The following is a 14,040-nucleotide window of genomic DNA, read 5'->3' as shown; positions in this document are numbered from 1 at the left end:
ATAATTTTATTCATATGTTTGGCGATTCCACGAGTCAAGGGACATGAGAGGAAAAATTAAATTTAATTATTTCATCATATAAAGGGTCAAAATTAATTCACAAAACACCCAATTTGCAGAAAAACTTAACATAACATCCTTGTTCACACACTCAGGACTTCTAACAAAGCTAACTCCGACCAAAAACAAGAACATTAAGTCACTCAAATCCCTTCCTTCAAACTGGCTTCGATACTATATGTTATTCAATTTAAGTCAGTAGCAATATCACTTTAAAGAATATAGGCATTTATAGGTAGAAAATAGGTTGCCAAACATGATTTGAAACAATGTAAAGATGATAAACATGTTTATTTAAATTTGACCACACTTGTCCTGGTTGCGTTATATATACAGGTGGCATTAAGCGGTCACTTTTTCTTCCCAAACGATTTATAATGTAAATGCACCTGTAATAAGCGGTCACCTGTCTAATGTGGTCAGTGGCTACCTAAATCGGATCCCAAATCGCTAAAATACTTGTATTAAGTAAATTAAGCCACAGTAAATGTGTACTGTTATAAGAAAGGGATATTATATTTTAACAACAGCAATAAGCTTAGTCCAAGAGCTAGGTGGGTGTTTATTTAACCAAAAAGGTTCAAACGGTCTGAGGGTATTTCTGAATACCCTGATATATGTAGTTTATGGAATGGGTTTTTTTAGTTGTCAGATCTATTCCAATTTGTTTTAAATGTTGATGTTTTTAATAACAGTGTTAAAATCTACGACATGGAGGAATTAGGGGTAGGGATAACTAAAATGTCTGTAGTTCGGTCAATATACAAGATATTATAACAAATGACCCCTTATATTAACGTTACTGGTCTCTATTATCTATTCATAAAATTTAAAACAATGTAAATATTTTAATGAGGTCAGCAGATGTCAAAGGTCACCATTTTTGGACCCGCGCTTAAAATCTGGGCCATTTTTTGGCCAAACTTCTCTCTCATTTCTGTACACTGTGGTATAATGGCATGATTTTCATGATATAACAGTTTGTCGGAATTTCCAATATTTAAGGTAGGGGAAACATAATGCCACACAACTCTGAACGTTTTAATGGTAGCATTATATATTACCACTCAGATTGAAGGTCATAAAACCAGGTAATCATTGATCTGCATTTCTACATGGTTGGTTGATTACTTTGGTCACCAGAGGTCAAAGGTCACAATGTTTTACCGATGGACCATGGAGGAAATAAATAAATGCTACCCTGCATTGCCTGCAACAACCTGGACCAACATCTTCACTGATGGATCTGCAGAAAATGTCACAGGAAATGGAGGATGTGGCGTCTACATCAAGAGACCAGGATTGCCTCCTGTTTCTCATTTAAAAACCAGATGGAAGTCTGTGCTCCAACTATAAAGCTGAACTCCTGGCACTATACAATGCTACAAAGACTGAAACTGTGGGAAAGATAACCCAAGAAAGCAGTCTTCTTCTCAGACTCCATTTCAGCATTGCAGACCCTAACCTCTGAAAAAAATGACGACTCGCAGAAGAGACTAGTGGACAACATCAATGGACTGGCCCAGTCAACAAAGATTGTTCTGCAGTGGATCCCTGTACATACAGGCATAGCGGGCAATGGAATCGCTGATCTGCTGGCAAAGAAGGGGAGCAAAACAGATCAGCCCGTCTCATATCTATCTTACAGAGAATCCAGAACTCTGATCCGCAACAGGCAAACATCCACATTCCTTGCTTCAGATGACGGATACAATCTACATCAAGATCCTCTCCACCAACTGTCTCGCCACGTGCAAACAACAATTTCTCGCCTGAGGACAGGTCACCAGCAATCGGTTCTCTGTGATTGTGGAAACGATGACCAAACACCACAATACTTCCTGCAGTCCTGTCCACTTTATAACAGAGAGAGAGAGAGAGAGAGAGAGAGAGAGAGAGAGAGAGAGAGAGAGAGAGAGAGAGAGAGAGAGAGAGAGAGAGAGAGAGAGAGAGAGAGAGACAGACAGACAGACAGACAGACAGAGACAGACTCTGTAAAAGATCTACGCTTGACAGCCCTTTTTGCGACTCTCACGGGACAAAGGATATAATACAACCAATCGAACGCTGAAGAAGAATTACTTCATGCTGAGTGGTACTATATAATCATACCATTAAAACTTTCAGAGTTATATGGCATTGTATTTCCATTACCTTTACCTTACCGCTATATCACAAACATCGTGCCATTATATATTCTAATTCGGAACCATTTGACTAAACATGTTGTTTTCCTCTTCTACTTGCCTAGAAGTATACAAAACTGTTTAGAAAAACGTGATAAAAATACGAGAGAAGTCTAACCGAAGAAAATGGACCAATTTTAAGCATCGGTAAAACATTGTGAACTTTTGACCTCTGGTGACCTAATTAATTAACCAACGATATAGAAATACAAATCATTGATTACCTCATGTTATGACCTTCAATTTGAGTGGTAATATATAATCCTACCATTAAAACGTTTAGATTTATGTGACATTATGTTTCCTCTACTCTTAAATATTGGAAATTCCAACAAACTGTCATATAATGAAAATCATGCCATTATATAGGATATGTCGGAACCAGTTAACTATATCTGTTGTTTTCCTTTCCCATATACACAGCAATATACACAAATAGTTTAAAAGATTTGATAAACCACATTTTACAGAAATGAGAGAGACTTTTGAAAACAAAATGGCCCAAATTTTAAGCAAGTGTCCAAAATGATGACCTTTTGACCTCTGTTGATGTATTTAAAATATTTACATTGTTTTAAATTTCATGAATAGATATATATAATGTGTGTGTGTGTGTGTGTGTGTGTGTGTGTGTGTGTGTGTGTGTGTGTGTGTGTGAGCGTGTGTGTATGTATGTATGCATGTATGCATGTACTGATGTATGAATATCTATATATTGTATGTATGTCGAGGTTGACTGTTACATACATAGATATTAACGCACTGGCACAGGGGATGATTAAATCCATTCTGACCTCACAAATTGTCCCATGCCGTTGATGGGACTCGAACCTGTGGCTCCGAATCGCCTGCAAATTGCGAGACTAACCACGATACGCTCTGAGCTATCGAGGCATCCATAAAAAGGATGCTCTTTAACTCAACCACATGCAGGGGCCTACAATCCCGCTTACGTGCACGAAACAGTGGACAGACCTGGCACTGGCTAGTATGTATTGATGTATGAATATCTATATATTGTATGTATGTCGAGGTTGACTGTTACATACATAGATATTAACGCACTGGCACAAGGGATAATAATGTAAATGTATGTATGTATGTATGTATGTATGTATGTATGCGTGGGTTGCAGGATCGGACCTCCTCGGTGGACTTTGCTTTCATTTTGTTTTTGTTGTTTTCGTTCCAACCAGTGTCCCACGGATGGTATACCAGACGCCGTGGTGTGTATTGTTTTATCTATTGGAAAATGCATATAAAAGACTCCGTGCTGCTTTGTCGGTTGGAGTAGCCCATGGTTTGGCGGAAGCGGGTTTCCTCTCTCGTTATCTTTGTGGTCCTTAAGCATATGTCCAATATATAATATAAAATGTGTTGAGATGTTGAGGACTCTTAATAAAGTTCACCCTTTTGACTAAAATAATGGGGTTTTAAACTTCGGAGTAACATTAGGGGTTAGGTAACAAAATATATCAATCGTCGTTTCTCTGTCATTATTGAGCTACATGGGGCGGGACGTACGCAGTGGTAAAGTGCTCGTGTGATGCGCGGTCGGTCTAGGATTGATCCCCGTCGGTTGACCCATTCATGATTGGTCTATTTCTCGTCCCAGTCAGTGCACCACGACTGGTATATTAAAGACCGTGGTATATGCTATCAAGATCTATTGCTACTAATGAAAAAATATAGCGGGTTTCCTCTCTAAGACTATGTCAAAATTACTATGTTTGCTATCCAATAGCCGATGATTAATAAATCAATGTGCTCTAGTGTTGTCGTTAAACAAAACAAACTAACTTATTGACCTACAGCTATCAAATTTGACACACCAACCTCCTATGGGATGAGGAATGTTTTTTAATCACCGTCATGCTGTCTGTCCGTCATTTTGCCTCTGTCTGTCTGTCGGGTGGGCGAGACGTAGCCCAGTGATAAAGCGCTCGCTTGATGCGCAGTGGTATGTGCTATCCTGTCTATGGGATGGTGCATATAAAAGATCTCTTGCTGCTAATCGAAAAGAGTAGCCCATGAAGTGGCGACAGCGGGTTTCCTCCCTCAATATCTGTGTGGTCCTTAATCATATGTCCGACGCCATATAACCGTAAATAAAATGTGTTGAGTGCGTCGTTAAATAAAATATTTCCTTCCTTTTGTGTCTGTGTCATTTTGTTTTAGTCTGTCTGTCTATCATGTTGTGTCTGTCTGTCATTTTGTCTGTCTGTCATTTTGTCTCTGTCTGTCAGTCATTTTGTGTCTGTCTGTCTGTCATTTTGTGTCCGTCATTTTGTGTCCGTCTCACTCTCTCTCTCTCTCTCTCTCTCTCTCTCTCTCTCTCTCTCTCTCTCTCTCTCTCTCTCTCTCTCTCTCTCTCTCTCTCTCTCTCTCTCTGACATCTTGCAAAGCCAAGGTACCATTCCGTACAGTTGATACTGCAGTGTACTATACGGAATGGTAAGTTGGCTTGCGAAAATGATTTTTATAACATCCCAGACAGTGCAGTGCCCCACGATTGGTATATCAGAGATGGCATGTGTTGTCCTGTCTATGGGAAATTGCATATAAAAAAGGTCCTTTTTTCTAATTCGGTAGGATTCGGTAGGAACAGTTGCGCCAGAAGGCTTCCGCGCTCACTTCCCATGTGTCGAAATTATTAAACACCAGTGTCGTAAATAACGTTTGTTGAGGTGTCATAAAACAAAGGTTCCTTCCCTGTGTGTATGCGTGTCTCTGTTGGCCCCGTCCTGCGACGTCAACATCGACATTTACGTGTTCGCTGGTGTACAAATGTACATGGGTGGAACTTGGGGAAATTGGCGGCGAGTATGGTTCAACGAAGAGTCACGTTTCCTTCTACAGCGACGTGATGGACCACAACGTGTTTACAGACGCCGCAATGAACGTTTTGCCAACAACTGCGTCGCCCAAGTTAACAGATTCGGTGGAGGGAGTGTCATGATGTGGGGAGCCATCTCATACACCGGCAGAAGTGAATTTTGTTCGTACGAGGCAACCTGACAGCTGTACGCTACCGGGATGAAATTCCTCGCCGTCACATGTTTCCCATTTTGGATCGACAGAGAGAACTCTTTCAGCAGGACATTGCCAGGCCGTATACGGCACGTGTAACAATGGATTTCCTACAGAATGAGAACATTAATGTGCTGCCATGGCCATCAAGATCGCCAGATCTGAACCCCATTGAACATCTATGGGACGAACTGGACAGACGTGTACGCCAACGTGACCCGGAGCCTCAGACGCTTCAGTAACTGTCACATGCACTACAGGAAGAATGGGCTAGGATTCCACGTGTCTATGCCAAGGAGATGCCGCGCAGTGACGAAAACGCCTCCACTGCCGTCAGTCCATAACAAGAACATTGTCACATACTCATGTCAAATTTGACTGTGATACGATCATAAATAACGAAATTATGCCACTTTGTATTAAAGAGATAATTCCATAAATATTTCGCCTATGCGTTTCTTTTTTGACAGAGTATATATATTAATTATCGTAAACATTAAAATAGTCTAACAGGTAATCAGTAATATAATTATGAAAAAATTCATTTGAAATGTTACCAAGAAAATCATTCATACCTACAAAGAAATCAGCTGCAAAACATAATTTGTCGATTAATCTTCCAAAGAGTTAATAATAGCTACAAAGTGGGCCTCGAATGTACGCATAGCCAAACTGGCGACACAATGGGCCGTAATACACCTCCATTATTAAAAAATACACAAAACTTGTATTATCTATATGGCACATTTCCACAGAAATATGAAGCTAAACAGATGTTACATGTTCCCAGTTAAACACCAATACATGCATTGTATTTACCTGCAAAACATTGGATTTTGTCAGGTCTGGCATCAACATCACTTGTATGTAACCATGAAGCCCCCATTATTTACTAAATAACCAATTTGCCACAGAGATCGTGAATTGATTGACTACATGTAGATAAAAGAATAACAAAGACAATAAATTTGAAACCAATCTAATTTTATTACAATTTTGTAAATGATACATGCTAGAAAAGACAGTGTTTCCAAGTTCTCTTTATAACATGTACACCCTCCATCAATAAACTATAAGAGCTGGCACCCATCTGAGATTTCTTTAATGTTAAACACGAATGGTACTGAAATAATTAAACAACTTTACTGCATTAATACAGTAAAGCATAATTGAGATGATTAAGTGCTTAAAGGGACATTCCTGAGTTTGCTGCAATTTTTAAAGATTTTATCGACCAACTGAGATTTTTAACAATTGTAATTACATACCAAATATATTTTTCTGCATAATATATTAGTGGCTGTATATTAAAAGTGTTTCTGATCGTTCTAATATTTGTACTAGGTTAAATTTAATTTTACTTCCTAAAATATACTTTTTCGTACGTACGAAAATATTTGAAGACAACATCCAGTTTGGGCTTCTTACAAGTATTAAGACGACCAGAAACACATTGAATATAGAGACAATGATATTCTAAACAAGAAAATATATTTAGTATGTAAGTTTAATCGTAGAAATATTTTATTAGTCGGAAACATCTTACAATGTAGCAAACTCAGGAATGTCCCTTTAATTTGGAACAAAATTTAGAATTTGCCGTATTTTACAAAACAGTTCTGAGCCCACCCCTAAATACAGTACTCTTTGTTTGACACACAATAACCGATGCGTTTTTCTTAGTGTCATTAGATATTCATTTGTTCTACTAAATATCACCCTCCCTGCACTAGAAAAAGTACCACCCAGGTTAAAACCACTGCCTTTTTAATTGAAAACATTATGTAGACAAAAACGAAACAAGAAAAAGAAAAAATACACAAATATACGGTATATTTAATACAGAAAAGTAGATAATATTATGTCTTACGTGCAAAATCTGTGTAACAATGTATTTTTATCACCGTTAATGTAATTTTCTAATGTGTACATTGCAAATCATTTTATCTCTAATTACTTTAACATATATAATGGTCATCGCCAGTGTCTTTCAGTATCATACTTATCCTTATAAAAGTAGGCTATTATTATTAATAAAAACTATATTATCCGTCCATCTGGCCTATATAAGGATGTATTGTAACAGTTGACCCAGTCCAGAATGACTGAATACTTTACATAGACAAACAACAAGCAAATCATACAAAAAACACACAACAAAAACAACAAAAAACAAAACAAGCAAACCATACATAACAATAAGGTATTAAAACTGCAAGTATAATGTTTAGTACAGCGTTATCACACACTGTGCTTGTATATCAATCAACATCAATTTAATTTTCATATTAAAGACACTGCACTGTGTTTGCTGCTGCATAACATGTGTTCGACTAACAGCCCTTTTAACAACCATATTTACATATAGCGTGGAATGTCACGGTCTCAGACTGATTATACACGGTGTTTCCGGTTGTCCTAACGTTTGTAGCAGCCCAATCTGAATTGCCCAATAATTTCATATGTGAAAAAAGAAAATACTATTAGGAAGAAAAATGAAGTCAATGTTTGAGTTGCTACAGATATAAGCGTACGAGACAGGGGGAATGCGGGGGGGGGGGGGGGGGGGGGGGTGCGGCAACTGCCCCTTAGTGCTGGAGTAAAAACTCAAATTCGGGCAAAAATGATACACATATTCTAAGAAAATCTGCCAGCCACTCCCCCCCCCCCCCCCCCCCCCCCCCTACAAAAATGGGAGCCCGTACGGCTTTGGCTACTGACCACCAGAAACATAACACTTTGCTTTTACTTTTTATGTAGGGTAAACTGGTGTAGAATGCCCAGAGGGGAAAAGGGTCCATGTATTTTGTCCACGCCAACTTGTTGGTCCGGTCCCTTCAATATCGATATAGCGAGAAGTTTGTATATATAATACACATCGATTCGTTATAGCAGTAGTTCTTATATACATTTGCGGAAGTTAACAGTTTTCATTCAGGACGTCGTCCTTTTTGGAGTTTTCAAATTTAAACACAAGAATTAGTGGGGGTTTTCTTTAATTTATTGGGGGCGGGACGTAGCCCAGTGGTAAAGCGTTCGCTTGATACGCGGTCGATCTAGGATCGATCCCCGTCGATGGACACGTTGGGCTATTTCTCGTCCCAGCCAGTACTCCACAACTGGTGTAACAAAGGCCGTGATATGTACTATCCTGTCTGTGGGATGGTGCATATAAAAGATCCCTTGCTGCTAATCGAAAAGAGTAGCCCATGAAGTGGCGACAGCGGGGTTCGTCTCTCTATATCTGTGTGGTCATTAACCATATGTCTGACGCCAAATAACCGTTTAATATATTATTACAAATATCAGTGCAGTTTTTTGGATGTGTTGCCGTTAATGCTACTGACTGATACAAATAAGATTTCTAAAAAATATACACTAATTTACAATTAAATTCAATTTTGACAAAGAAACTGGTTCGTTTTAACAGTTAAATTCGCTATACATAATTCGTTCTATACATTAAAATGTGTTAATACTATAAAGGGAAAAAACGGGACTTTGCAATCAGTTCGTTCTAACCGGTGGTTTGTTGTAAGCTTGTTGGTTCTAAAGGTATTTTACTGTATAATATATATATATATATATATATATATATATATATATATATATATATATATATATACACACATACTAATTTGATTGTTCTTTACGGAATATATATATACATATATACATACATACATACTAATTTGATTGTTCTTTACGGAAACTATATTAAATTGTTAAAGTTTGTTTTTGATTAATGATACCACTAGTGCACATCAGCTGTTGGATGTCAAACATTTAGTAATTTTCATATATAGTTTTTATTCATTAGTAACAAGGGATCTTTTATATGCACCATCCCACAGACAGGATAGAACATACCACCTATGAGTATACCAGTCTTGGTGCACTGGCTGGAATGAGAATATTAAATTAAAATGAGAAAAAAAAAATTAAAATTAAATTTGTATAAAATATTCTTGAGGTACACCTTTTAACCACTCGACCCTAAATATAATAGTTAAGAAGGCTCTGTTAGTGAAAAACAAAACATGTTAGAAGGGCAGCAAACTTAGGACAATCTCTTTAATGTGTAGAATGTCATTAACGCAAGTCATCTCTTAATTATGTTTAAGATATATAGTGGTTAATGAAAGTGTGTGTTTAAATATCGTCAATATTCATATGCATTTTGGGTGCCATTCTGAAGACTAAAATGTACTTAAAAGTTTGTAAGAATTATATATATTCAGTGACTGAGCATTTCGCTAATAATGCAGTCTATAACCCCGTTTTCGTGCACACATTAGCATACAGGAGTATTTGTTTACATATATGCAAATTTCCATACCTGAGTAAATTTGGTCATATGAACGCGTGTGCATACAGGAGTGAATATACTCACGTGTAATTTTGAATAATTTGTATCTAGTGGAGACCACATGCAAATTAACATTTGCATACAAGTGAAAGTATTGCTCGAGTATTTCAGACAATTTTTGGTCATGTGTACACACAGCAAAATCTGCTTATCTGAGCAAATGTTTCCAAATATTTCTATAATGGTTGGAATGAGTTATGCCCTCCCACCCCCACAAACACACACTTTCTTATTACTAACTTCCGCGCCATGACACTGCCAATAGCCCTCTTACTGATGAATACAATATACACGTTTTAGCTGAAAAAATTCAGTGCAATCAATGCAGTATAATACAAAAATGTTTGTATATACATGAACTATGTAATTTTAAACTACAGATATTTCGTCTTTAACATACACTAATTACGAACCATGGATTAGGGTAAGAGGTGTAACCTAATGCTACTCAAAAGGCCCAGTAGATATTTTCGACATAATGGGACGTCTTCCAAAACGGACCACGTTTCATCACATAACAGTCTTTGGGATATTCATTTCTTTGTTGCCAAACACGTTGTCGGAAAATTCAAGCAGGACCTGAATTCAACAGTGAAAAGTCTTGGACACGATTCACCTACATGTCCACTGGCACGTAATTAATGTTTATCGGAGTACATTATAAACGTTTATTCTACAGCTACACATATTAAATAGCGTATTTCATTTGTGATTCTTAGTAAGGTGAACACAAATAAGAGTTAGTATATTGGACCAAATGGAACAGTCACGTTATAACATACAATTAGTATTTCATCGTATTTGCGAGAATGTGACAAGGCAACAAATGAAATGTTGACATCGATACATGTACATTTTCAAAGTGCCTGCTGATACGACGACACCGTGAAATAATACGTGGATGATCATAAATGACCATCAGTCTATATAATGATATAAAATTGCACAATATTTTAAGGCATACTCAGGGAAGGGAAGATTCCATGGCTTTGAACTAGTTAAGCAAAATTCATATTAAAATATTTGATTAATAATCGACTATATACAACACTACAGAACATACATTTGATCTAGTGGAACAAAATAATCCTGTTTAATGAACTAAAACGGGCTATAAAACGAATATGAGGGTGCGGTTGTAACTGAATTGTAATTGATAAAAATCAACATCTACAGAGGGGAATCGACCCACAGACCATCAGTGTGAGCGTCCAATGATCTACCAACTGAGCTAATAAGGACATTGCCATTAACTACTGCCAGTAGGAGCAAGAAGCACTTTATACCGACCCCCCCCCCCCCACACACACACACACACACACACATACACACACACACACACACACCTCAAGTGAAGCTACGTCCCAGAGCTGACGACCTGTCATAGGTCCTAACTGGGTTATAATTGTATTAAGAACACACCCAGTCCCTACATCGACTCCAAAATGTTACCGAAGTGTTGTATGGGGAAAACACGAACAAGTCGGCAGGCATTTAGGGTTTATTTTGGAACAATCATCGGGTGGATGTCAAACTCCCTGGTTTCAAGCATAATAACTATAAACAAACAGACTCTTTGCCTGACACTGAAATAACAAGGGAATATTTAAAATCACGCATATATAAATCTGAGTTATATATACATCTTAATAATTACAGGATATTAAACAGCTTCCATTTCGTTTCATGTTTATGTCCCGAGTGAAATAATTTCCAATTATCACGCGCTTTAGCGAATGACAATGAAAAGTATTTCACGGGGGACATAAACATGATATGAAATGGTAGCGAGTTTAATATCCTATTTATTACCTATAATCGATCTTAATTTATATCAGTCAACTCGTTTGAATGATATTCCTGAAGGTTGTAGCGAGTCCAATCGATGACATCATCGAGTGACTTCGTCCCACGTAGCGTTATGCCAAGTAGGGTGTAGAACTTTGGCGTTATCGATTGTCGCACTACAACCTTACAGGAACGTCAAACGGCAGACTTCAGAACGTTCCAGCATTCTGTTCATTCAGGCTTAGGGTTAGTGATAGTATTAGTATTAGTATGCATGCTGAAACGTTCGGAAGTCTTTCCATCAATCATCACAGAATGGCAAAATACTATTTTATGAAACGAGTCCTAATAAACAGTCAGTAAACGTATATGAACTGCTTAGACTTCCATTGATTTGGAAATAACGCACGATTACTGTTTCTGTTTAGAAAGATTGGTTGTAAATGACAAAAGTATCGATAATGTATGTTTATAAAATTTAAGATATCCCGATTTCTCACTAATTTTATAAGTATATTCCAGTATGACGATAGGCGTACGGGCTCCCATTTGTGTGTGTGGGTGGGGGGGGGGGGGGGGGGGGGGGGGGGGCAGGCTGGGGTTTTTTTTGGGGGGAGGGGGGTTGCATGCCCGAATTTGGATAACAACATTTATTCATATTAGCATAACTGCCAAACAGCTATATAGGGTTGCAAACGAATCGCTTTACATTACAACTAATTATGAGGGTAGAATGATGGAAATAAATAGTGAAAAAGACTCAGGTCAAATATTTATATAATTTTTGCCCGAATTTGAGGTTTGGCCCCTGCCCCCGATCTCGTACGATTATGAGTATGACTAGAAGACATCGGCGTATATCCCAGTTATTCGAATCAGTTCATGTTCATCATGGCTGTAAGCTATTACACACATTTACTGTGTAGCTACACGTTTAATGAAAGGTAAGGTTTACCACTACCTCTGTAGAACTGAAACTCTCACAATATAATTATTTCACTCGTGGAAATGATTCTAGGTATTATCAAATATGAAGTATTTTCGACCATTACAGAATTTTAAATAATATTCAGATGAAAAAATATATATTTGTATTGAATGCATTCCTATAGTTTATAACCTAGCATATTATTTAGTTACTGGATACTGGATAATATAGCTTTAACAATGACAAATGATCATTTTAGATAATACAATGTGGAAAAAATCAATTCTTCACTTAATATACACATACAATGAACTTCATAGTAGCAAATTTGATTGCAGTATTTCAAAAACGTATTTGATCCAGAGACCTAATTATGTATTTAACAATCGTATTGGTATGTGCAAGTACGGACAGAAGGGACAATGGTGACAAAAATACCTAATTATCACATTGGTAATGTGTTTCTTCAACATTTTAAAATAAATATTGTACAATACCACTAATTTCTCTATAATATAACCAGCATTCTAAACATATGTAAAAATTACAATAAAAATCAAGGTATTTGTTTTAAAAACAAATAATGTTTTCAGCATTTCATACACGATAATTAATGATAATTTACGACATTAATCAAATATCAGCAAATGTTATTTTTAATATAGAAATACATTAATGTCAAAATCTAATTTCATATTGTCTTGATATAATACCACATTTAAGATGTGATCAATTATGACAAGACAATCATCATGTATAAAGACAATACCCCTTTTCCCTCAGTGTTAACTTTTATTCAAACTCAATTGTTAGCAACGTACAATGGTTATTGCCTAGGTAATTGACATAGTGGTATAGGATGAAATGTAATTACATACATTTATTTCCTACATAAAACAAATTCAGAGATGCCAACCATTACGAATTTTGCGGAATCATTACGAATTTAAAGCATAGCTTACGCTATTACGATTGTCTTGTTCGAAATTCCGATTTTTAGAAAGAAAATCGTAATTTAGCGTATTTTGTGTTGGATCGTATTTCGGAAGGCACAAATGTTGTTAACAGAAATGGAACTTTTTCTCCTTTTCGCCGTCAACAATTGTAGATTGGTTTCATGCTTTGTTCTTTAAACTTATGGATTCCGAATAGCGAGCATAGCAAGCGTGGCGATATAGAATAAACCAGTCTAGAAATCGGTCTTTTGAATAGCCCCGATGTTTGCCGATTGGGTACGGCTTTGAACTTGACTTTACCAAAATGTCGAAAAACGCTTTCCTGAGCCATCACTGATAACATTTCTATTATTTTTTTTATTATTTTTTTTTAAAGTTTGAAGGGGGGATTCCTATTTTTGAAGGTCTGGATTCCTATGACACTCCAACTAGGGTTGACATCTCTGCAAATTGTTTTGGAAAAAGAAAACCGCCGTTGCATTTTATCACCAATGGTAGAACAGCTAGTATTAGCTGACAACGACGCACTCAACACATTTTCTTTACAGTGATATGGCGTCAGACATATGGTTGACCACATAGATATTGAGAGAGAAAACCCGCTGTCGCCACTTCATGGGCTACTCTTCGATTAGCAGCAAGGGATCTTTTATATGCATCATCCACAGACAGGATAGTATGCACCGCGGCTTTTCTTACACCAGTTGTGGAGCACTGGCCAGA

The sequence above is a fragment of the Gigantopelta aegis genome, chromosome 3 (assembly GCF_016097555.1).
Source record: "Gigantopelta aegis isolate Gae_Host chromosome 3, Gae_host_genome, whole genome shotgun sequence".
Lineage (NCBI taxonomy): Eukaryota > Metazoa > Mollusca > Gastropoda > Neomphalida > Peltospiridae > Gigantopelta > Gigantopelta aegis.
This window is presented reverse-complemented; position numbering follows the sequence as displayed.